Source organism: Sceloporus occidentalis, unplaced genomic scaffold (genome assembly GCF_023333645.1).
Source record: "Sceloporus occidentalis isolate IW3139 unplaced genomic scaffold, rSceOcc1.0.p SCAF_100, whole genome shotgun sequence".
NCBI lineage: Eukaryota > Metazoa > Chordata > Lepidosauria > Squamata > Phrynosomatidae > Sceloporus > Sceloporus occidentalis.
In genome coordinates, this window is record NW_028317080.1 from 737,647 (window position 1) to 760,687 (window position 23,041).

Below are 23,041 nucleotides of genomic sequence, written 5' to 3' on the forward strand. Positions count from 1 at the left end.
TTTTTTGGAGGCCCTGAACTTACCTGCTGTGGAGGTTCCGGACTGGGAAGAAGCCTCAACATATCAGCCACCTCTCGTGGATCCAGCCACCTCCTGGACCTTGCAGTCCAACCGCAAGAAGAGGACCCGCCGTGATCCGACGCCCTTCATCGCCACAGGCTGAATCCCTCCTTTCTCAGACGTTTGCCTTATGGCCCTTTGGGATCGTGAGTGTCTGTGCTAGTCTCACGTTGCGCCTTTTTTCGTCCCGGTAGTCGTCGTGGACTGGGAATAAATCATTCGATCGGGTCTTTTATTTGGTTTTTCGGCCTTTATCCTATTATTTTTCCGTCTTTTTTTCGCTTCGTTTTGATTTTCCGGCTCTCGTTTTGCGTTTCGCGTCGATTTTATTTTATGTTACGTCGGCTCACTAGGGCTGTGACTGGTGGTGGCCACCTTATACTTGAGCGATTCTACTCACCGCCTGTCGTACACGTACGGTCGAGCATAGCCTTGGTATCCTGTTGGGTATGTCCTACTCAGCCGGTCATGCCGGAGGGCTCGCGGTGCCCCTTGTTTTGGGTATCTTCTCCTTCGCTTTGCCCCCGGTCTGTTGCCCCGGTCTCCACCTTTTCTCCGCTCTTATCTCCTTTCCGCTGTTCTTTTCCATGTGTGGTTTGCGTCTCGTCCCGTTGTGTCTGTGTCCCCTCTCTCCCGGTGGGCGCTTTGTCGGTGCCAATTGGCGGTGCGAGGGTTGGCCTGCCACTTTCTCCCATCTTCTTTGTCCTCTGTTTTCCGCCCTCTCGGACGGTGGGCGGCAGCGGAGGTCCCTTTCTTTCCCCTGCTCTCTATTCCTCCGCTGTCCCCCTCCTTTGCCTTACCTCCTTATCTGCTCTGCCGCGCTCCCCCCCCGAGCTCCCCTGTCCGTTCGTGGACAGTGAATTGGGGACTCTCTGTAGTCCCTCAGCTCATATGTTGTCGACACCTTGTGTCGCTGTAGTAGGCGTTGTTATGACCTACGTGCACCTCACACATTACACTTCATGCACATGTTTCTTTTGTTATTGTGTTTTATTGTTTTTTGTTTATGATTTGTTCGACCTGTGGTGGCCCTTTTTAATTACTCTGTATTACGTCAGCCTTAACCATGCCATCTAACCATTTGCGTTTCGTAACCCTCAATATAAGGGGCTTAAATAAACCGGAGCAACGCTCCAAACTTTGCTCCTTTCTCCGTTCTTCTCGATCCCATATTGCCTTTATTCAGGAGACCCATTTCAAACAGGGATCGGAACGTCGACTCCTGGATAGGAACTTTTCTCAAGCTTTCTTTTCTAGTTCCCCTTCCTCGAGGGGCGCTGCATACTAGTCAAGGGCTATGTAGGCTCCCAGAAGGTTACTTTGGCGAATCTCTACGCCCCTAATAAATCCCAGGGCCGCTCCATTATTTCGATACTGAATAAATTGGCGGACTTCCAGGAGGGGATTACAGTCCTGGGCGGGGACTTTAATATGGTATTCGACCCTTTGGTGGACACTTCCTCAGGTAGATCACATCTCCCGTACTCTATTATTCGCAAAGTCCTCAGGCATCTTATGCTCAATCAACTCATAGATACTTGGCGGACCTTGCACCCGGACGAGCGGGATTATACCTATTTTTCTGCCCCCCATGCCACCTACTCCAGGATAGATACCTTCTTCATTTCCCATTTCCATCTGTCCTTCCTGCGCTCTGCTACGATTGGCCCTTCCACTATAAGCGATCATGCCCCGGTCTTCATGGGGCTCTCCCTGGTTCCTCTGCCCAGACCCCGGTGGAGTTGGCGGCTTAATGAATCGTTGTTGGATGACCCGGGTAATTTGTCGACTTTGTCATCCCATATTTCTCAGTACTTCTCTGACAATGTCACTCCAGACGTTTCTGCTGCGGTGGTTTGGGAGGCCCACAAGGCGGTCGTGAGGGGTCATCTGATAGGGCTGGGAGCCGCGGCTAAGCGGCAACATTTCGGATGCTGTCTTATCCCTTGTTCGGCAAATTGAAGCCCTAGAATTGCGCCACAAAGCCACCCTCCTCCCGACACTTCAGTTGCAACTTACCATTCTTCGATCGCGCTTGGCGACCATGTTAGACACCCGTATTAAACGCAATTTTTTGTTGACGCAGCGTCTTTTTTATGAGTTTGGGGATAAGCCGGGCAAGTTGTTGGCTAGGGCCCTAAGGGCAAAGAGGGCTCAAACCTACCTGACCAGAATTCGTGACCGTAGCAACAAATTGCACTTTCATTCTCATGAGATTGCTGAGTGCTTTCAGCACTATTACTCCTCCCTTTATAATCTTCCCGCTGAATGCCGCCCTGGACTGGACCTCCATGCTGCTACCTCTGATTTCCTGTCCGCAAATTCTTACTGCAGCGGATAGTGCGGCGCTGGAGGATCCGATTACTTTGGCGGAAATTTAATTTGCAATCAAGAATTCCCCCCCTGGTAAGAGTCCTGGCCCGGACGGCTTTACGGCTGTTTATTACAAAAAGTTCCTCCCACTTTTGGGCCCTTATTTGGTAACACATTTTAATGCTATTGCCAGGGGCGAGCCCTTTGACTCTCGGGCGCTCGACGCCAGCATTGTCGTGCTTCCTAAGCCTGATAAAAATTTGGACCTCTGCAGCAGGTATCGGCCGATCTCGTTGATTAATGTTGATGTCAAGCTGTTTGCCAAGGTCCTGGCCAACTTATGTCCTCTTCTGCCCGGCTTGATACACCTGGACCAGGTGGGGTTTGTGCCAGGGAGGGAGGCGCGCGATAACACGATAAAGGTCATTGATTTGTTAGCGCATGCTCATTATTCTGGTATCCCTCTAGTTTTGGCCTCGATGGATGCGGAAAAGGCGTTCGATAGGGTCTCTTGGCCCTTTTTGTTTCAAGTCTTGGAGGGTATCGGCCTGGGTTCTTGGTTCTTGACCTGTGTTCGTGCCTTGTACTCCTCCCCGTCTGCTCGGGTTACGGTCAATGGCATTCAGTCTGACCCGTTCACCCTCTCCAACGGTACGCGGCAGGGTTGCCCTCTTTCCCCCCTTTTATTTCTCCTGGTGGTTGAGCCCCTTGCGGCGGCTGTGCGTGCTCACCCGGATATCATGGGGGTCGACGTCTCTGGTCGATCTCATGTGATCTCTTTGTTCGCGGATGACATCTTGGTGACGCTTTCTGACCCGGGCCGTTCCCTTCCCGCGTTGTTGGAGGTCCTGGATCGGTTTAGCTATGTCTCCAACTACAAGATTAATCTCTCTAAATCGGAAGTGATGGGGTTTCGCTTGGCGCCGGACTTGTCGCACCATATACGTACCACTATGCCTTTCCGTTGGAAAGAGGACTCTATTAAGTACCTGGGGATCCTTATCCCCTCAGATTTGTCCCGGATCCGGGCTCTCAATTTTGATCCCTTGTTGGCCTCTCTCCTTTCTGATCTCAATAGATGGGCATTCCCTCATGTATCCTGGTTCGGGAGGGTCAGCGTTCTCAAGATGAATGTTCTGCCCCGTTTCCTATACCTTTTCCAGACGCTGCCCATTTTCCTCCCCCGCTCCTATTTTCGTAAGTGTCATGGTGCCTTTCTCCGCTACATCTGGCGGGGGAGGCCGCCTAGACTTTCTTTTTCTTACTTGACGAGGCCTAAGACATTGGGGGGGATGGGCCTTCCCAACCTGGAGCTCTATTGGAGAGCTGCGCACCTTCGCCGTGTGGTGGAGTGGTCGGTTGGGGCTCGCCGTCTTTGGGTGTCTGTGGAGGCTGCGGCGGTGTCTTGTCCGATGGCCGCTCTTCCGTGGATTGCCTCTCCTCGGCGCTGTGTATCTCATCCCCAGCACCCCTTGATTGGCCCCACCCTGAAGGCCCTGGGGTGTGGGGTCCGGGCTGGGGGTCTCGTGTCCAACCCCTCCCCCCTGTTCCCTATCTCTGGGCACCCTGACTTTGCTCCGGGTCGTGATCTGGCCCGTCTGGCGCTCTTCACTCCTGCCGGTGTCTCCACTTTGAGAGTCTGTCATGTGACAAGGGGCTCTATCCTTAAGCCTTTGTCAGAGTTGACGGGGAGTGCGACTAATTCCTTCCTGTCTCTTTTCTTTTATCACCAGCTTCAGCATTTTCTCTCCTCCACCGGGGCTATGGGTGCTGGCTCCTGCCCTCCCACTGTCTTTGAGCAGTTTTGTCTTGAGGCTTCGGAGCCTCCGCACTTGTTTTCCGCCTTGTACGCTCTCCTGCTCACTCCGGCGGCTGCCCCCAAACCTTATTATTTCAGCCTCTGGGAGAACGATCTGGGCTTATCCTTTTCTCCAGAGGATTGGGAACGGATGCTCATGATTGTCCATAAGGGTACCATATCTAGCAGAGTGCAGGAGACCCTCTTCAAGATAGTCACCCGATGGTATAAGGTGCCCTTGGATTTACACAGATTTTTGCCCCAGGTCTCTCCGACGTGCTGGCGTTGTAATTCCCACCCAGGTTCCCTTCTTCACATATGGTGGGATTGTCCTGTCCTTAAGCCGTTCTGGGACAGGGTGGTCGCAGTCATTCGGGATGTGTCGGACCCTGCATTTACGGCTACCCCGGCCGCTATGCTCCTACATTATAACGCGGTTCCGTACCACGCCTATAAAGGCTCTATCAAATTCCATTTAATTAATGCCGCACTTACCACTCTCCCCCGCTCCTGGAAGTCCGTCGTTCCTCCCTCTATATCTGCTTGGTTCCGCCAAGTGGAATTTATTTACCAGATGGAGGTCCTTACTAGCGCTTCTAGGGGCCAGGGCCATTCGGTAGAGCTAAAGTGGTTTCATTGGCGTTCCTTTATATCCACTCTGGCTGATCGTCCGGACCCCCCCCTGGTCTAATCTGTGCTCTCTCTCTCCCCCCATGTACGGTCTCTGCGTTTGCTCTACATCTGATGTGTTCTGCTCTCTTTTTATTTGTGTGCCTGCCACCCAGGTTTTGTTTCTGTTTTAGTTTGGTTCTATTTGGTCTCCTCTGTGCCCACTTTACCGGGACTTCCTGCTTCGGCTCTTTTGCCGTCCAGTCCCTGCAAGCATGTATACATTGCACCTTACTGCTGTTTATGGGTACTGTATTTGCATATTGTCTGTACCACGTTAACACTTGTCTGTGTTTGCAATTGTAACCACCCGCTGTCTTGCATCCTGTTACGATGTTATTTTCAGTTTGTATTTTTGCGGGTGCTTGCTGTTCTTTTGGTAATACTCTATGTTTACCATGCTACTGTTATTTTATTGTTGTGCTATCGTGTACGGTCTTGTTTTTCCTTCAATAAACGGAGAATTGAAAAAAAAAAAAAAAAAGATTATTAGCAGTGCACTGTTTTGGTTAAAGATGTATTATGTCTAAATAATAATTTAATTTTAATGGGTATATTTAATTTTATTTTAAAGTTATATTTATTATTTATTTTATTATATTTATTTAATGTTGTAGTGCTACCCTACCCAGCTATACCTATGTGCACTAGCATACCTAGTTTAGCTAAATTTGATGGGACAGGAAAAAAGCAGGACTGTCCCTGAAAAAGTTGGGTCTGTTGGCAGGTATGTGGATGGAAAAATGTTATAGGGTGAAGTGTCAGTTATAGCGTTAATGTAATGCTATTAGTGAGTGTAGAAGTGAAGGCTAGGGCAAATAACAGGAGGAAAGGTCCTTGTGATTTGTGCATTGTACGTGTGTGTGTTATGTCACTGTGTTATTGTGTTATGTGGTGTGTGTTATGTGTTATGTCACTGTGTTATTTGTGTTATTGTGTGTGTTATGTTTGGTTGGTTGTGTATCAGACGGAAAAAAATGAAATGGAAATGGAAAAGGCGAATGAGTGGGCAATTGGCGACCCGCTCGCCTGTTTCACCCCGGGCAAAGCACCCAAACACTGTCAGTCTTAGACATTTGGCAGCAGACTTCCAGAGCTCAGACACTAGGCCCTAGCGTAAGCTGGCCACTCCGGCGGAGGTAGCAGGCATTGCCACACCGCAGATAGAGGCAGCCAGGGGGGAGAAACTACCCTTACCATTAGGGACATTTTGGGCATGACTGTAGCCAGGAAGCGAACTGGCAGAGAAGAGACGCTGGCACCACCACCAGCAGCAGCATTGGGAAAGGTGAATGAGTGGGCAATTGGCAACCCGCTCACCTGTTTCACCCCCAGAGCAAAGCATGCATACACTGTCAGTCCTTGGCGTTTGGGAGCGGACTTCCAGAGCTCATACACAAGGCCCTAGCGTAAATTGGCTACACCGGCGGAGGTAGCAGGCGTTGCCACACCACAGCAAGTGCAACCAGGGGGAGAAACTACCCTTTCCATTAGGGAAAATTTACTTTCCAAGCTAAGAGCTGGGTAACCCAACTTGGGCAGATTTAATTTAAGAAAGGCAATCTGCTCCATCAGATGAGGTGCCATGCGTGAGCGCTGAGGACTCAGTATGTTTCCAGTCATAGAAAACACGCGCTCACTTTGGACAGTGGTTGGCGGACATGATAGTAGCTGCTGCGCAACCCATGAGAGTGCAGACCACACACTCTTCTTTTCATCCCAGTAGCTAAGAGGATCAACATTAGGCAGAATAAATCAGAATCAGATTAATTAAATCAGAATTAGATTAATAGGGACAGAACGTTGATCCAGGGATTTATTCTGATTGCCATATTTGGAGTCGGGAAGGAATTTTCCCCCTGGTATGGGGCAATTGGCATCTGCTTCATAAGGGTTTTTTTGCCTTCCTCTGGATCAACACAGTAGGGACACAATATGTATATAGGTTGAACTTGATGGACTTTGGTCTTTTTTCAACCTTATGAACTATGTTACTATGTTACTAGGCGCAGAAGGAACTTCACAGAGGTAAAGTTTGACCATTTCAGCAGCACTACTCTCCTTTCTGCTGCTAGCTCTGTCAGATGGTCCAACTATACTCCCAAGTGCCTCTTCCCAAAACGCAGCTGCTCCACTCAGCTGTATTGTGCTGCTTGTGGCACTGCTGCTGATGCTGCTGCTAGGAGTAGCAGACCACATCATCTCTTCCTCCTCCTGCACCTTCCCTCCTCGGAAAGCATTTTACGCTGCCAGTCATGCACCTTGTTAACCAATTGGTCCCGGTAGCTACTGAGAACATTGAATTTCATTGCTAGCTTTCCCTTAATCCTTGGATCGCAAAGGCACGCTAGCATCATTTCGGGACTTTCTTCCATACGTTTGCGAAGGCGTACTTTTAGCAGATCTGCTACGTCAGGATGTAGAGTGCCACCTTGAACAGCCTCAAGGTTTTCAAGGAACACATCCATCTTGCTGCCTAGATGGGAGAACACTGGGATTACCTGGGCCAGACTGGCAGTGTTTGAGCTTAAATTTTCAGTGGCATCCCTGAATGGTTTAAGGACTGTCACTAGCTGGGCGATGACTGTCCATTCCTCTCTATTCAATGGAGATGTAATCCCAATATTGTGCTCTGAGGCAAGATTATGGATTGCCCTCTTCTGCTCCAAAATCCTCTCCAGCATCTCTAAAGTGGAGTTCCACCGCGTACTGACATCCTGTCTTAGGCAGTGTACGGGAAGACCTGCCCTCTCTTGCTCTTCCCTCAAAAGTTGGCTAGCCTTAACACTATGGTGAAAGTGCCCAGCGATCTTTCTGCAGCGGGACAGAACTACTGCTGCTACATTAGTTCCTTCTGACATTGCTGCCTTCACTACAAGATGGATGATGTGGGCTGTGCAGCGCACACCAACAATATGACCATCTCGCAGCGCTTTCACCATATTGGCACCTCCGTCAGTTACCACAAAACCAACTTCAACATTGGTGCCCGCCTCTGCTCCCACCAAAAGGCTAAACATTTTCCTCATTGCATGCAGAATATTTATCGGAAGTGTGCTTTTCATCCATCACTTCTGCATGGAGAAGGAATGATCGGTAGCCTGCAGCAGCAGCTTCCTTAGACACACCGGGCTGCCACCAGTGTGCTGTCAAAGAAAGAAAGGCATGCTGGCCGCTAGGTGCACTCCACAAATTTGTTGTGAAACGAACACACTGACCAGCAGCCTTGGAAAGCTCCGCTTTCACTGCTGAAACACAGGACCGATACAATGAGGGGACAATGTTCCTACTGAAAGTGGAACGTGACGGAACTGTGTATTGTGGAGCCACAGCCGCCACCAATTGTTTGAAAGGCTACCCTTCAATCATGGAGAAGGATGCCCCTCCAACAGCAATGAACTGACCAATAAGTTGTGTTACTTTATTGGCCTGCTGTTTGGGCATTGTTCTCTTGGAGTGGAATGCCCCAAATTCATCCAGGGTGGGCTGGGCATGCAGTGCTCCAACCTGCCTTGGTCTCTGGCTGCCAGCACTAGCTGCTTCTATTGGCTCAGAAGCAGCTGTTGCGGTTTTACCACTGGAGAAGGTACTAGTTGTTGTTGTAGTACCAAGGCCACCAGCTATGCTGTCTGCACTAAGTTTTACTTCTTTCCCCAATAGCACAGCGTTGTGTTGAGTGCTGAGGTGATGCTTCATGCTAGCACTAGTAAAATGGCCAGACACTTTCCCTCTACTTATTAGCTTCCCACAATGTTTGCACTTTCCATAGCGCCCGTCTTCAACATTTTCAAAGTGCTCCCAAACTGGGGCACGCATAGCCTTGGGTGCTGCTTCTACTGCTCGGGGTGGATGAACAGCGGCAGAACTAGTGGTCTGGAGCTAAGACTGATATCGTGGCTAGTAGTAGTGCGAGCAGGAAGAACAGACTCTGCACTTGGCCTCTCAGTCTCAGGCTCCTCTGCTACCTCGCTAGCTGGAGTTCCACTATGTGTAGCCATCTCTCTAACTTTCTTTACAAAAATATTGTAAGGACTTGGTGGCTTGCTAGAGGTGCTAGGAGGACATGGCGTGGCGGTACTGGGGAGAACAGTAGGCGCAGCACTAGTGGTGGTAGAGGTGGTGGTGGTTTTCCCTACAAAGGAATGAGATCGCTTTGGTTTGGGAAAACCCCTCTGAGTCTTGCTGCTAATTTGGCTCTGCTTGGTACCTTGCATGCTGCTCGTGGATGGGGAAGATGCTGCTTGGGGCAAAAGGCACTAGACTGACGCAAATGCTGCATCTTAGAACTGGTGGTGGTGCTGGTGGTAGATGGGGCTTGTCCCTCCTTAATCCCAAAAGGAGGATCCATTTCAAATTTTGTGTTGTGTGTGTAGTGTAGTGTTTAAAAAACTATAAAAAAAAAAAGGAAAAACAAATTAAAGACAAAAAAATTAGAGGAAGTTCTCTTCAGTGCTACTGCTTAAAAAGTAAAACTATGCACAACTGCACTGTGCTGTTGTGTGCAATCTGCTAAAGTGCTAAAGTTATTTAAATTATTAACTCAAGATTAACTATTTATATAACTAGCAGTATTTTATTTTTTATTTGAATTTACACAGGCCTAAGAGCTTAGCCTAGTACTATGCGAAAGCTATATTTCCTTACTATAAGTCTACCTCTAGGCAGACGCTCTCAAGCCCACTAAACTAAAGTGAGGTTAAATCAGATTCAGTATATAATTTATTAATTAATATTAAACTATATAATATTAATAGATTAGAAATAATTACTTATATTATGTATTATAGATAGAAGAATATAAATTAGGAATTAGAATTACATATATTATAGATAATGAATTACAATTTATATTATATTATATATTTATATTATAGATTAAGATTAAAGAAGATTAGAATTATTTTAGTACTACAGCTAGTACCTTGAAGCTTTGCTTAGTACAGTTGTTGTCGTCAGACAGTCAATCTTTCTTGAAAAGAAATTAGAATAGAAAATAAAATGTCACAGCTAAACAGTTAGCTTCACTGCTTGCTGAACAAAAACACACAGCACTTATGCGGCTGCACTCACTAGCCCAACAAGTTCACTTCACTGATGGACTGAGGTGAGCAAAACACTAAGGGTACTTTTAATAAAATTAAAATAAAATGTAAAATAAATGAGAAAATCTTTGCAAAACAGTTAACGTCACTGCTTGCTGATGAAAAAAGAACACAGCACTTATGCGGCTGCACTCACTAGCCCAAACAAGTTCACTTCACTGATGGACTGAGGTAAGCAAAACAAATGAAATAAAATGAAATATTATTAATTAAGAAAAATTGACTTGGTCTCTTGCTGTTGCTAAAACAAAGCACAAACTAAAGAGCTGCAGCACCAGTACTAATAAGATTAGCGGAACTATAAGCTAGTAGTAATTAATTATTAATTTTATTTATAGCTAATTAACTATTAAGCTAGCTAAAATTAATTATATAATATTACTAATATAATGATTTTAGATTAGACACTAGTAGATGTCTTGAATGTCTACAGTACACTCTACACTAGTATACTATAGTATATTATATATATATATATATGACTGACAAATATATATATTATAAATTAATGTACTATTATATATTCTATTAAATTATTATTTATAAATTCTATTATTTAATTTATCTAACTGAAGACAGGACAGGCAGTAGGCACTAGTGCCAGCCCAGGGCAAGGGCACCCCAGTGCCACTGAGGCACTGGGTGTACTGTCAACTCAACAGCACTACACAGTTGATGACAGAAGCACTGGAAAAAAATTAAATAAAAAAATGACTAAATTAATAAAATTATTATTTCAGTAGAACTGAAGTGAGGAAGAGTACACTGTGAGAAATGGCAGGCTGAGGCTTACCAGTCTCACACAGAACAGAACAATCTCTCTGTAACGCTCGGATGCAGCACAGCGAAAAATTTATGGATCTCTCAGGCAAGCTCTGGTCTTATAAAGGCGCCTTCAGAATTCAAAAAACAGCAGCACAGGCATTGGACGAGACCCTTAGCGTGACGTCACAAGAGTGAGCTGATTGGACAGACGAGGATCAGCTCACTCCTGTTTGAAATTTTGGCGGCTGCGCAGCAAAAACGAAGACGGTTGTGAGTCTTCGTCTTCGCCTACGTTTTGCCGGCACTGTATTCTGTTCTACGTTCCTTCGGAACGAACAAAAAAAACAGCCTCTTCGTCCTCGTTTTCGCCCGAAGACGAATGCGCAAGTCTACTAATTATTAAGTAGGTGTTTCAACCACACTCATTGTGTAAAATGAAGTACATAGGCAGCCATTTCCATATCCAATATTGGTACTAGAATGTATTTCACTGAAAAGCTCAGTGACTTTAAACATGGCACTGTCAGAGTGGTGTAAAGCACACAGTGGAAACGCGTTCTCTGGAGTGATGAATCGTGCTTCACAATCTGGAGGTCTGATGGACAAATCTAGGTTTGCCGGATGCCAGGAGAGTGCAACATACTGGAATGGATAATGCTGGAGGAGGAGGAATAATGGTCTGGGCTAGACTTGGGCACCAGGGGGCTCTTCGTGTTCGTCTTCGTGCTCGTCTTCGGGGAAAAAAAAAATCTTCGTATTCCGCGAATATTCGCCCGTTCCTGTCTTCTCTTCGGGCGAATATTCGTTTTTTCTTCGTTTTTTCCGGTTAAGGGGTTAATACGGGGTTAACGCAGCTCTGGCGCCAGTACTTTAAATGTGTGTATCAGCAACTCCATTGGTCGCCAGCAGGGGGCCTCCTGCTGTCGACCAATGATCACAGTACCATATATAGCTAATATATTCTCGGGCAGAATATTCTGCTACTCAGTGTAAAACCAACAGAGGGCAGCATTCTGTCCGATGCTATATTAGCCATATGTGGCAGTGTGTTAATTTTCATTTATTAATTATTTAAATAAAATATATTTCCATGATCCGCTGGTCTCCCCACTGCAACAGTTAAATGTCCGCACTCACGGACATTAATTTTGTCGAATTTACAAACTCTTTTTTTCTATTTATTTTGGGTTTTTTTGTATTAAACTGTTAGACGAAAGGATCATGGGAATAAATGCAAATGAGCACACGGCCCCATATGGCTTATATATCTTTGGACAGAATGCTGCCCTCTGTTGGTTTTACATTAAGTAGCATATGTTTGAAATCCAAAGTTATTCTGCTACTCAACGTAAAACCAACAGAGGGCAGCATTCTGTCCGAAGATATATTAGCCATATGTGGCAGTGTGTTCATTTTCATTTATTAATTATTTAAATAAAATATATTTCCATGATCCGCTGGTCTCCCCGCTGCAACAGTTAAATGTCCGCACTCGCGGACATTAATTTTGTCGAACTTCCAAACTCTTTTTTTCTATTTATTTAGGGGTTTTTTTGTATTAAACTGTTAGACTATGGCTAATATATCTTTGGACAGAATGCTGCCCTCTGTTGGTTTTACGTCGAGTAGCAGAATAACTTTGGATTTCAAACATATGCTACTTAATGTAAAACCAACAGAGGGCAGCATTCTGTCCAAAGATATATAAGCCATATGGGGCCATGTGCTCATTTGCATTTATTCCCATGATCCTTTCGTCTAACAGTTTAATACAAAAAAAAACCAAAATAAATAGAAAAAAAGAGTTTGGAAGTTCGACAAAATTAATGTCTGCGAGTGCGGACATTTAACTGTTGCAGCGGGGAGACCAGCGGATCATGGGGATATATTTTATTTAAATAATTAATAAATGAAAATGAACACACTGCCACATATGGCTAATATATCTTCGGACAGAATGCTGCCCTCTGTTTGTTTTACGTTGAGTAGCAGAATAACTTTGGATTTCAAGCATATGCTACTTAATGTAAAACCAACAGAGGGCAGCATTCTGTCCGAAGTTATAGTAAGCTATTTATACTAAGTTAAATGTCCGTACCGGCGACTTTGTTGGTCGCTGGCACTGACATTTAACTGACACAGTGGGGAGACCACTGGTGTCCCTGCTGTGTCAGTTAAATGTCCGTACCAGTGACTTTGTTGGTCACTGGCACGGACTTTTAAGTTAACTGGTGCAGCAGGGTCCCAGGTTGCTTTTTTTTTCTGCCTAGCAACTAGTGGTAAGGGGCCGTGCGAGTGAGCCTATTGGTCGCTTGCACAGCCCTTTACCCTACAGATTTCTGCTCCCATTATCCAACGCAGCATTGCAGGGGTTAACGGGAGCGGAAATCAGGAATTAAAAAGGCTGTGCAAGTGAGCCTATTGGTCACCTGCAGGGTCTTCCTCTGGCATCAACCAATTGTTTGATGCCAGAGGAAGACCCTGCAGGTGACCAATAGGCTCACTCACACTGCCCTGTAACCCCTGACGACGAACCTTCTGATTTCCACTTCAGTCAACTCCCGCGATGCTGTGAAGATAAGGTAAATTAGATGGGGGAGGGACCGGGTAGATTAGTAGACGAAGGCGAAGATTCTTCGTGTGTGAGTCTTCGTCTTCGCCTACGTTTTACCTGCACTGTCTTCTCTTCTTCATGTCTTCGGAACGAACACGAAAACGCACTCTTCGTGTTCGTTTTCATGTTCGCCCGAAGACGAATGCACAAGTCTAGTCTGGGCTGTTTTTCATGGTTTGGGTTGGCCCCCTAGGTCCAATGAAGGGTAATGCTACAGCATTCGGACGGAATTTAGACAATTGTATGCTTTCAACTTTATGGCACTAGTTTAGGGAAGGTCCTTTTCTGCCCTTGCACCCAAAGCAGGATCAATAAAGACATGATTTTAAACATCTTTGGGATGAATTGCAACACCGACTACAAGCCAGGCTCTTCTTGTTCAACATCAGTGCTTGATAATGCCCATGGTTTTAACAAGGGATGTCAAACAAGCTCATATAGTTGTGATGCCAGGTGTCCACATACTTTTGGTCATATAGTGTAACATGTACTGCTAAAAAGTGCATGAGTGCATATGTTTGGGCGTTTGACTGCATGAATATGTACAAGCTCATTTGTGAACAGTGAAGTCATGAATGCTAATAGAGAACCTACGTCACAGCTCAGGTTCACAAATGATATTGCACCTGGCTGTCATGCATGGGCTAGGCGGTAGGTAATTATGTGACAGTTAGAAACTTCGACTCTGCCTCCAAAGAAAATGTGTGGGGGAGGACATACAATGTGGGCTGTGTGGGTTAGACACAGACATTCCAAAAGTAAATAGGTTGGTTAAAATGGAAGCCAGATTCCCCAGTAAGGTGATCTTCCCACCAGTAATGCAGCATAGGAGTATCTGTCCTAAGCCTTGTCAGCCTTGGCCTGAATAAGGTATCATCTCTTTCTTCTAATAGCTAAAGTATTCAGTTGGGAGTGAGATTAATCTTTCATCCAATAAAGAAATTCAAATGTTTGATTTAGTAGTATTAGAGATTATCATGCTCATACACACACGCGCTCCTCTCAGATATTAATGAGAATTATCATATACACGATATAAAAAAAAAACATGACATTAACCCATTATCTCCAATAACACTGGAAAAGCATCAAAAATGTAGTATTTTTTACTACAGTTGCAGAACAGTTTAAGGGGTTTCTAAGGTACAATTTTAATACCAATAAATTACAATCTAAAAAAATGTTCACTGCCTTGTTTGGAAAAAGAAAATCTGAAATACTTTAGATTTTGTGCGCCAAGTCACATGATCGCATGCACATGCACACGGGCAAAAATCACGTGCACTCTAAGAATGTTATGGTAGAGCAAAGGCAGGACAGAACTAGGGAAAGGTAATCCTTTAAACTCCCCTTTACTGTTTCAACGACCTACTGTGCTTAGCAAAGTTTATACAACGGTTTTCTCTTCCTCGCTCAATTTAGATTCCAAATGTGGTCATTGTATCAACAGTTTATATCAGAACATGACTATAACGATCTCGAGACATGACCAACATGGTTCATTTTTTGGGACAGCATGGGAACTTTCATTGTGGAGCTATAGACTAGACATGCTAGTGAAATGCATATATTGCACCCTAGCAAGCATTTAAATCAGGACAGTCCAACAAAAACTCTTTTCCAGGCATGATCCACTCCCACAATTATCCCTCAGCACAAAATAACATATTGAAATCATTGCTGTATGTAACATTCATTAAGAATGCAGGTCTCTGTTCCCGTAAGCAGTCCCTGCAGTTGAGTGAATATCATTGTGAAGATTGTGAATCCTATGTTATATTCATTCTATTCAAAGACATGCTTCGAAATGAAAACATCTTATGGATCTAATATTCCTTACTATGCCAGCAATGCTCATTTCAAGATATAGAAATAATCCAAACAAATGAAATAAAAAACAGCTTTAGGAAGGACAGGCAGATCTATTGTGAAGTTTACAACGCATGGATACAACATAGAATTAATATGTGTGTCTGCAGGTGTGACCAGAACCAAGGATCCTTTGCCTATTACAGTGTGCTGAAAAAGCGTCCTACAGAAAATTTGGTTTCAGGGTATTGGGTTAAGTGCTGTCTAGATAAACGTAATTATGGTCAGGTCCACTGCAATGCTCAGAATCCCTCTGCACAGAGAGTGCTAAAGTGGTTAAGGCTTGAAGGGCAGCAGAACTTTAGCCGACGACTTAATTCAGCCATCTGTGCTCCAATTTATATTTATGTAAAGTTGTTTGATTAGTCTTCTTTCTGTGGAGAAAACTATTTTGCTGAGAGATTAACCAATTATTAAATTATGTGAAGCAATTGTTAAAATCAGAATCTTCAGCTCCTAATTCAGTGGTTCCAATTAGTAGTTATGAGCAAATCGGGAAAATGCAATACGGGAGGTGAGGTGTGACGGTTTATTAGCTCTGTTTAGTCAACAAGGGACAACATAATTAATACATTCTGTTGACGTACGTACTACTTTTATTGCAAGATAGCACATTTCAAATAATAATTAATGCAGAAAATAAAGAATCTTAACATCTGTGCCGGTTTTTGTACTGCCTTGCAGCTAATCTAATCCCAATTTGCCCTATGAATACAATTTCTTCATTTGTACATGGAAATTAAGGTGATCTGAACAAGCGCTGTGTCCTCTTTTTCCCCTGCTGGTTGTTAGGGTTTGCTTGTAAGCTATAATTTCATATGAAATTGTGTGAAAAATTATTCAGACGCGGAATTGGATGCCATCTCTTGTGTAATGTAATATAGTGCATACATCAATATAGAAAATGTGCAACAGACATGTCTGATTTGTAGTCCCTTGTATTGTTGTTTTTTTTTTTTTTTAGTTTGTTTTTTAAAGTCTTTTTAACTTTTTTAATGCCAGGGAGGAGGGGGACACATTTTCCCTTATTATTTTTAGGACTGCTTAAGCTATTCATAGACACCTAGTTTTTGGAAAACCATTCATCACATAACAAAATATAGCAGTTTAAAAAAAAAATCCAAAAACATAAATTGTACTTAGTAGAGCGTTGTGACAGTCACAACAATCACTGAGCGTTGAGGCACATACTACGTGTGACGGAAGCCTCCATCACTGGGGCCACTGGAGAAGCCTGACTGCCAGCCTCCTCCCTATTGACTATGGGCCCTGGGTTTGTAAAGGCCTGTGTCCCCCCCAGCAGTATCATCTCATCACTGGTTGAGGGGATTATCTCCAGCAGACAGCCAGGATCTGCCACCAGGGAGTGACCACCATTCTTTGATGTTTAATGTTGTATAAATCAGTCTCCCCCCCTATTGTATTGTTAATCCCGTTACTGCCCCTGTTGTCTCTGAGAGGCAGATTAAGGGGCGGTTTGTGTCCCAATATCTTGTTTTATGTTAATGTGTGTTTTGCTGGATATATCCAGCTCTGTGTGTCTAAAATAAATCAGTCTTCGTTTGGTTTTACCCTACACTGAGTCTCGGCTAGTGACTGGGGAACCGGGGAAAGTGTGTTGTCCCAGGCTAAGGGAGCACAAGACAGCGGAGGTAGTCGGTCGGACTAGCCAGCTCCGTGACAGTACGTAAAAGTCTTTTACGCACTACGTGCCTCAACACTCAATGGATTTCAACCTCCATTGGCATTAATATCAGCAAAAAAAACTATACGGCAGAACTTCCTGGAATTGGAAGACATGGTTGGATGAGTATGGTGTAAAAGAACTTGACTGGCCCGCACAGAGTCCTGGCCACAACCCAATCAAACACTTTTGGGATGAACTGGAACGGAGATTGCAAGCCAGGTCTTCTCATTCAACATGAGTGGCTAGCCTCACAAAGGCTTTAAAATTCCCAAAATCTTGTGGAAAGCCTTCACAGAAGAGTGGAAGCTGTTATAACTGCAAAAGGGGGACCAACTACACGGTCAGGTGTCCCAATACTTTTGACCTTATAGTGTATGTCCATGCTCTTAAGGAAGGCTCATAAGGAAGGCTTCTGAGCTTGTATTATGAAGATTGCTTCCTTCATGTCCTTCAATTATTTGGTATGTATAAGCGTCATCAAAGCAACCATCGGGCAGATGAAGCTCATAGCCTTGCCAGGCTATTCATGTAATAGAAGGAAAGCTTGATGGGCCTTGACAGATAAACCCTAGGTGTAAACGGTACGGCCAGTATTAAGCACACGAAACAAAGTTCATCTCCGTTACCCTCTCAGTTGGCTAGCCGCAGTCAATGAGCATCTTCAAATGTGGTAAACAAACAAAACAAGTCAAAGGCACCCACCTGCCTCACAAGGTGTGCCTGGAATAAAACTCGCATTTTGCAACCTTACAACCATGCATAATACAGCACTCAATAGCGGCCCTGAATGGCGCTCTGCCATAATCGTCTACGAACTTTCAAAGCTCAATATCGACATTGTTGCTTTCAGGGAAATCCACTTCCCAGGAGAAGTCAGTCTCCAAGAGCTTGGTGCAGGTTACATCCTTTACTGGTCAGGCAAACCAGAGACCGAGAGAGGTCTTTGTGGTGTTGCTATTAAGATCAAGAATTCCATTGCCTCCTAACTTGAAATCCTACCATCGAGCCACTCAAATCGCATCATCTCCATGCCTGAAAAACATGCAGAATGTGACACTGACAAAGTGATCATCCTTGGTGATTTCAATGCCAGAGTAGGCAAGGACTCCTGGAAAGTAGTACTTGGCAAATTTGTGGTTGGAAACTGTAATAACAACAGGTGCCTTGTGTTAGAGTTTTGTACAGAGAAGAAATGTGTCATCACTAACACTATTACCAGAGAAAAAATAACTTAAGGACAACATGGATGGACCCTTGGTCCAAAAATTGGCACCTTGTTGATTACATCATGGTGCACCAAAGAGATATTCGAGACATTCTACTCACTCGTCTTGTGAGATGCAAGTTTCACAAACTGGTTATATAGAAATACCAGATGTCTCCATACCGCATAGCAATTCTATAAAATTTTGCACATTAACAGCTGGATCTTACAGTTGAAAACATATGAACCTTCTTCATAACAGAACCTTGTGTAACCTGAAAGGGCAGGATTGCAGCCAATATCTAAGAACATGCAAAATGTAGGGAGCGTGGGGTTTTTCCACATACTAAAATACATGACTACTTTGGGTGGTGCCATTCACAGCACATTTTTTGATCTCTAACACAAAGAAGAGGCTGGAAACAGGGGACACCATAGCAGGTGCAACGGATGCATTGCACCCAGGCACTCTTGTAATAGAGGCATGCGGCAGGGTCACTTAAGGCAATGTCACCCTGCAGTAGCCCGCACTTCTGCAATCTGCTATGTACAAAGTAAGTGTGTGTGTTAGTGTATGGTGTTTGAGTGTGTGTTAAAATACGGGGTTAGAGAGAGTGTGTGTTAACATATAGTGTGTTTGTGTGTCTTAACCCCTTCACATCCGGTGACGTACCAGGTGCGTCATGACCAAGTGTGTTCACTGGTTCTGTGACGTACCTGGTACATCATGCAAAAAAATGCCCCTATGTCGCCACAATTGTGGTGACTGCGGCGGCACTGCAGCTGCTGTCTGGGCAGACCATCAGCAGTTGTCTTAATAGAATCTTTACCTTACTCCTTCATGTTCATTGTTGAATTTCTGTTTAACTATAAAATACAGTGTATGATGATTATAATAATCAGTAATCTTATAATTAGTAATAATTAAATGAAAGATTGTCCTGATTTCACCACATAAAAAGGAGAAAACACTGTGTTGGGCACAAGGAGGTTGATGAATAAAAAGGAAAAAAACTGCTATATACTATACAACCAACAGCAGTGGTAAACAGCAATCAGAAGAAAAATAGCACAAATCAACCATCTGAGATACGTACATTTTCTAGTAATGAATCGTCAAAGTATTCATAATAAGTATGTTTATGGTATTTTTACGTTGAAATAGCTGTGTTTAAAATTAAGAAAGCTAAACTGTGCGTCCCTCTTAAACAGAAAAAAATCCATAATCCAGAGTAAAATCTTAGTATGAACCCTAACAGCTGCAAATCAGCTATACCATTTGTCATTTTCACCAGCTCCATCTAGTGGTCGATGGCCTTTTCTGTATTGATAGAAATGGACATTACATTACATTTATTTATAAAGCGCCGGCAGATTCCGCAGCGCTGTTACATTCATTAGAACAATTTCACACACTAAGACACATACAATAACAAACTGGTGCAAAGGAGAGGAGGGCCCTGTTCTTGCAAGTTTACAATCCAGGCAGTAGTTGAAGGGGAAGTGAGACAATAGGAGAGGACGGCTTGGATGGGGATGAGTTTATTTGGTTCCGACGATGTGTTGAAGCTGTTGATTGATCAGATGGCTTGGTTATGTTGATGGTTGGGAGTACTGGGAAGGAATGTTGTACGCTTCCCTGAACAGGTTGGTTTTCAGGGAGGTTTTGAAAGTTGCGTATGAGGCATAAAGTCTGACCGAAACAGGGAAGGGAATTCCATAGGAGGGGTGCGGCGCGGGTGAAATCCTGCTTTCTGCAGTGATACTTGGTATGTCGTTTCCCTCCAGTGTAATTCTTAACTGCCCACTTATGAAGAGTCCACTTGGGGTAAGGCCACAGCAGCTACGAGGACATACCGTATTTGCTCAATTATAAGACAACCCCCCAAAATTTTAATATTTAGGGAAAAAAAGACTACCTATAGTCTATAAGACTTCCCTATAGAAAAAAAAAAAGTTTTATTAGTAAATATTACTGTATTGGCCCGATTATACGCCGCACTCTCCCCCCCCACTTTAAGTCTTTAGGTGTGGCCTATAATCAGGGTTTAGCGCAGGGATGCGCAGGTCATATGGCCCCAAGGCCCAGGACATGCAGTTCCAGGCCCTGGGCAGGTGCCCTGCGGGCAAGCAGCAGAAGTACAATCCAGATCTCCCGCAGCGCTGCACAGGACCTGGATCTTCCTCTCTGGCAGTAGGTGGATGTCTGCGCGATGCAGACAACCCGTGCTGCTTCCGGCACTTCCGGAAGGAGGATCAAGGTCCCCTGCAGTGCTGTGGAGGGATCCTCCTCTCTGGCAACCGGTGAACGCCTGCATGATGCACGCAGACAACCTCCGCTGCTGTCCCATACCTCCGCTAGGGTTTCTATGGTGGAGCACTGAAAGGTCATGTCACGCCAGAGCTCCGTCATAGAAGCCCCGGGGCAGCAACGGAGGCTGCGGGGGATCTTAGTCTTATAGTCAGACCTCCAATTTGAGGTCAGATTATAGGACGACTTTGAATATAAGATGAGGGGTATATATACACAAGCAAATACGGTATATGGGAAGGGATATGAATCTTAAAAGTCAAAGTCAGCTTAAGACTCTATGAAACCCTAAGCAGGATCCTTTATTAGTACTCCTATACCTTTAAGTCACAGCAACAGGGGTAACTTTCTGATGCTGTTTCAGCACGTACCTCCATTGCAGCTCCCAAATGGCCTCCTTGAACGCAGGGCCTGTGCAACCCACTTCTTGTGCCAGTACCACCTCTTCCCACCAAATAGACACACTTAAAATTTTGAGTGGGGTATGATACATATAATATATACCACAGAGCCTGTGCTATCCACTTCTGGTGCCAGTACCACATTAAACACAGATTTGAACAGCTGAAATGTTGGGGGAAGGGATATGGTTTATATACACACACACATATACATATACATGATGGGATGGGACCCCAGGCAACTTTGTCTTCACTGGTCCCTCAGAACACCAGTGAGTTCTTGACCAATTGTTTCCATAGTGGTGCAAGCCTAGTGTCTCTGACCTAATGAACCTCGTTCATTATTTCAGTATATAGAGGCTATGTTTAGATTTAAGATGTATTTTCACCAGCTTGCACAACATTCAAAGAGGAATTACGGTATACCTTGTTCTAGTTTTTGTTTGTGTTTTTCATCAAAAAAAATCAAACCTTTTCGACAGAGAACTCCATGTCATGACTAACCTGCCTCTTCATATTAACAGTTTATTCACTGACCAAATGGCTATACAAGGAAAAAAAAATGAGCATTTTTTACCAGGCATGCTATCCAGAGATGGAGGGGAGGAGGAAGTTAAATTAACCCCTTATGGAGGCAGGTATTTCTACAAGCAAGAAACAAGAGCTCAGTAAAAGACTTTAAGTGCTGCATTTCAGAGAACAAGGTTTACTCCTGCCAATATACACCACTGTCAAAATCCTGAAAGAAAATAGGATTGAAAGCTACGTTAAAAAAATATGTAGTACTTTTGCTTTACAGTTGTTTAACCATCTGCCAAACTATCCAATAGATCTTTTCACTGTAATTATTTTGTTCCTTCAAGCTAAGTTTTCAGGATTATTATAGCGCAATTTCCTACTTTCCATCATTGACAGAATTTTTAACAGTGTCATGATGACACATTCAATTTGTATTTATTTAGAAGAAGCAGCTAGCTGTATTTTTACATTTTACTGTGGAAATATTATTTCCATTCACTGGAACTCAAATTATCCCTCCTGTTGTATTGGTGACACTGTAACTACGGCAACTGCCCTGAAAATTGCCAGCATTTATCAGTGTTCAACAGCTGCTGAAGGGGGGCCTGAATTTCTCAGCAGGGAAGCTTTCAATATTAGGAAAATGAGAGGTAAATTAAAGCTGGAGGCTTGCAGATGGGAACAATGTGACACTGAAAAAGGACAGCAAAAGAGATTCTTTTGCTCTGCCACGTCATTTAAAACAGGCTATTTTAGTAAGAAAACAGCCAGCTCTAATACTGATATGGCGTACATAAAACGGTGTGCCACTTTTCCCCTATCTCAGGACTACTGTGGTGGGCCCACCAAAAAAAAACCTAATGACCTCAAAAGTATCACCCCACCATTTTTACTCCCTCCATTTCGGCACCTCTTTTCTTACCTCGGCCTCAGATTTCCCTCTGTGTGTTGATAGAAGTAGGGCTCTCTTCGGGGCAGTGGATATATAGGTTACCCGCTGTGGGTGCCTGAGAAATTAAAAGATTATATATAAAATTATATAAACAAAATACATTCTGGTGTAATTTACTGTGAATTTAATTTAAATATAAAATTAAGAAAACTTAAGTATTTATTCCATTGATTATTACCCATGATGCTGCACCTTCAAAATCCTAATGGCAGCTCTTATTTTACGGTCTAGTGTTCATTGGGTAGAGTCTTGATAAGAAAAGCTATGAAATGCCACATTACCCAGCACAAGGTTGGATGACATGTACCCAAACCTCATCCTTTTGTGCATGAAAATGTAGTGAACAGAGATAAAAACTGAAGTCGGGTGAATGTGAACAACCAGGCCTAGACTGGCCACCTGACACAATGTGCAAGTGCCCAGTGGGCTGCTGGCTGACACTGCTCCATATGGAATGGATATACCCAGATGCACGCTACATGTCCTGAAAAACATGGCCGATGTGCTCACCCTAATGACCCCACACCCTTGTATATTGCCCTCAGCTAGCTTGATTTATGTGATGCCCCCAGCCAGCACCCCTTTGTGAATTAATCCCCCCACACCCTTACATATTGCCCCCCTTTAGTATCATGTCAACTCTAGCACCCAAATTGCCTGCACAGGACCTGGCCAACACCCAGATTGGAAGCAAAGGACTTGCCATCTTTGCACCCAAACAGCCTACCTGTGGCATCCTAGCCTAAAACAGCTTCCCTGTGCCATGCCCCCCACTTA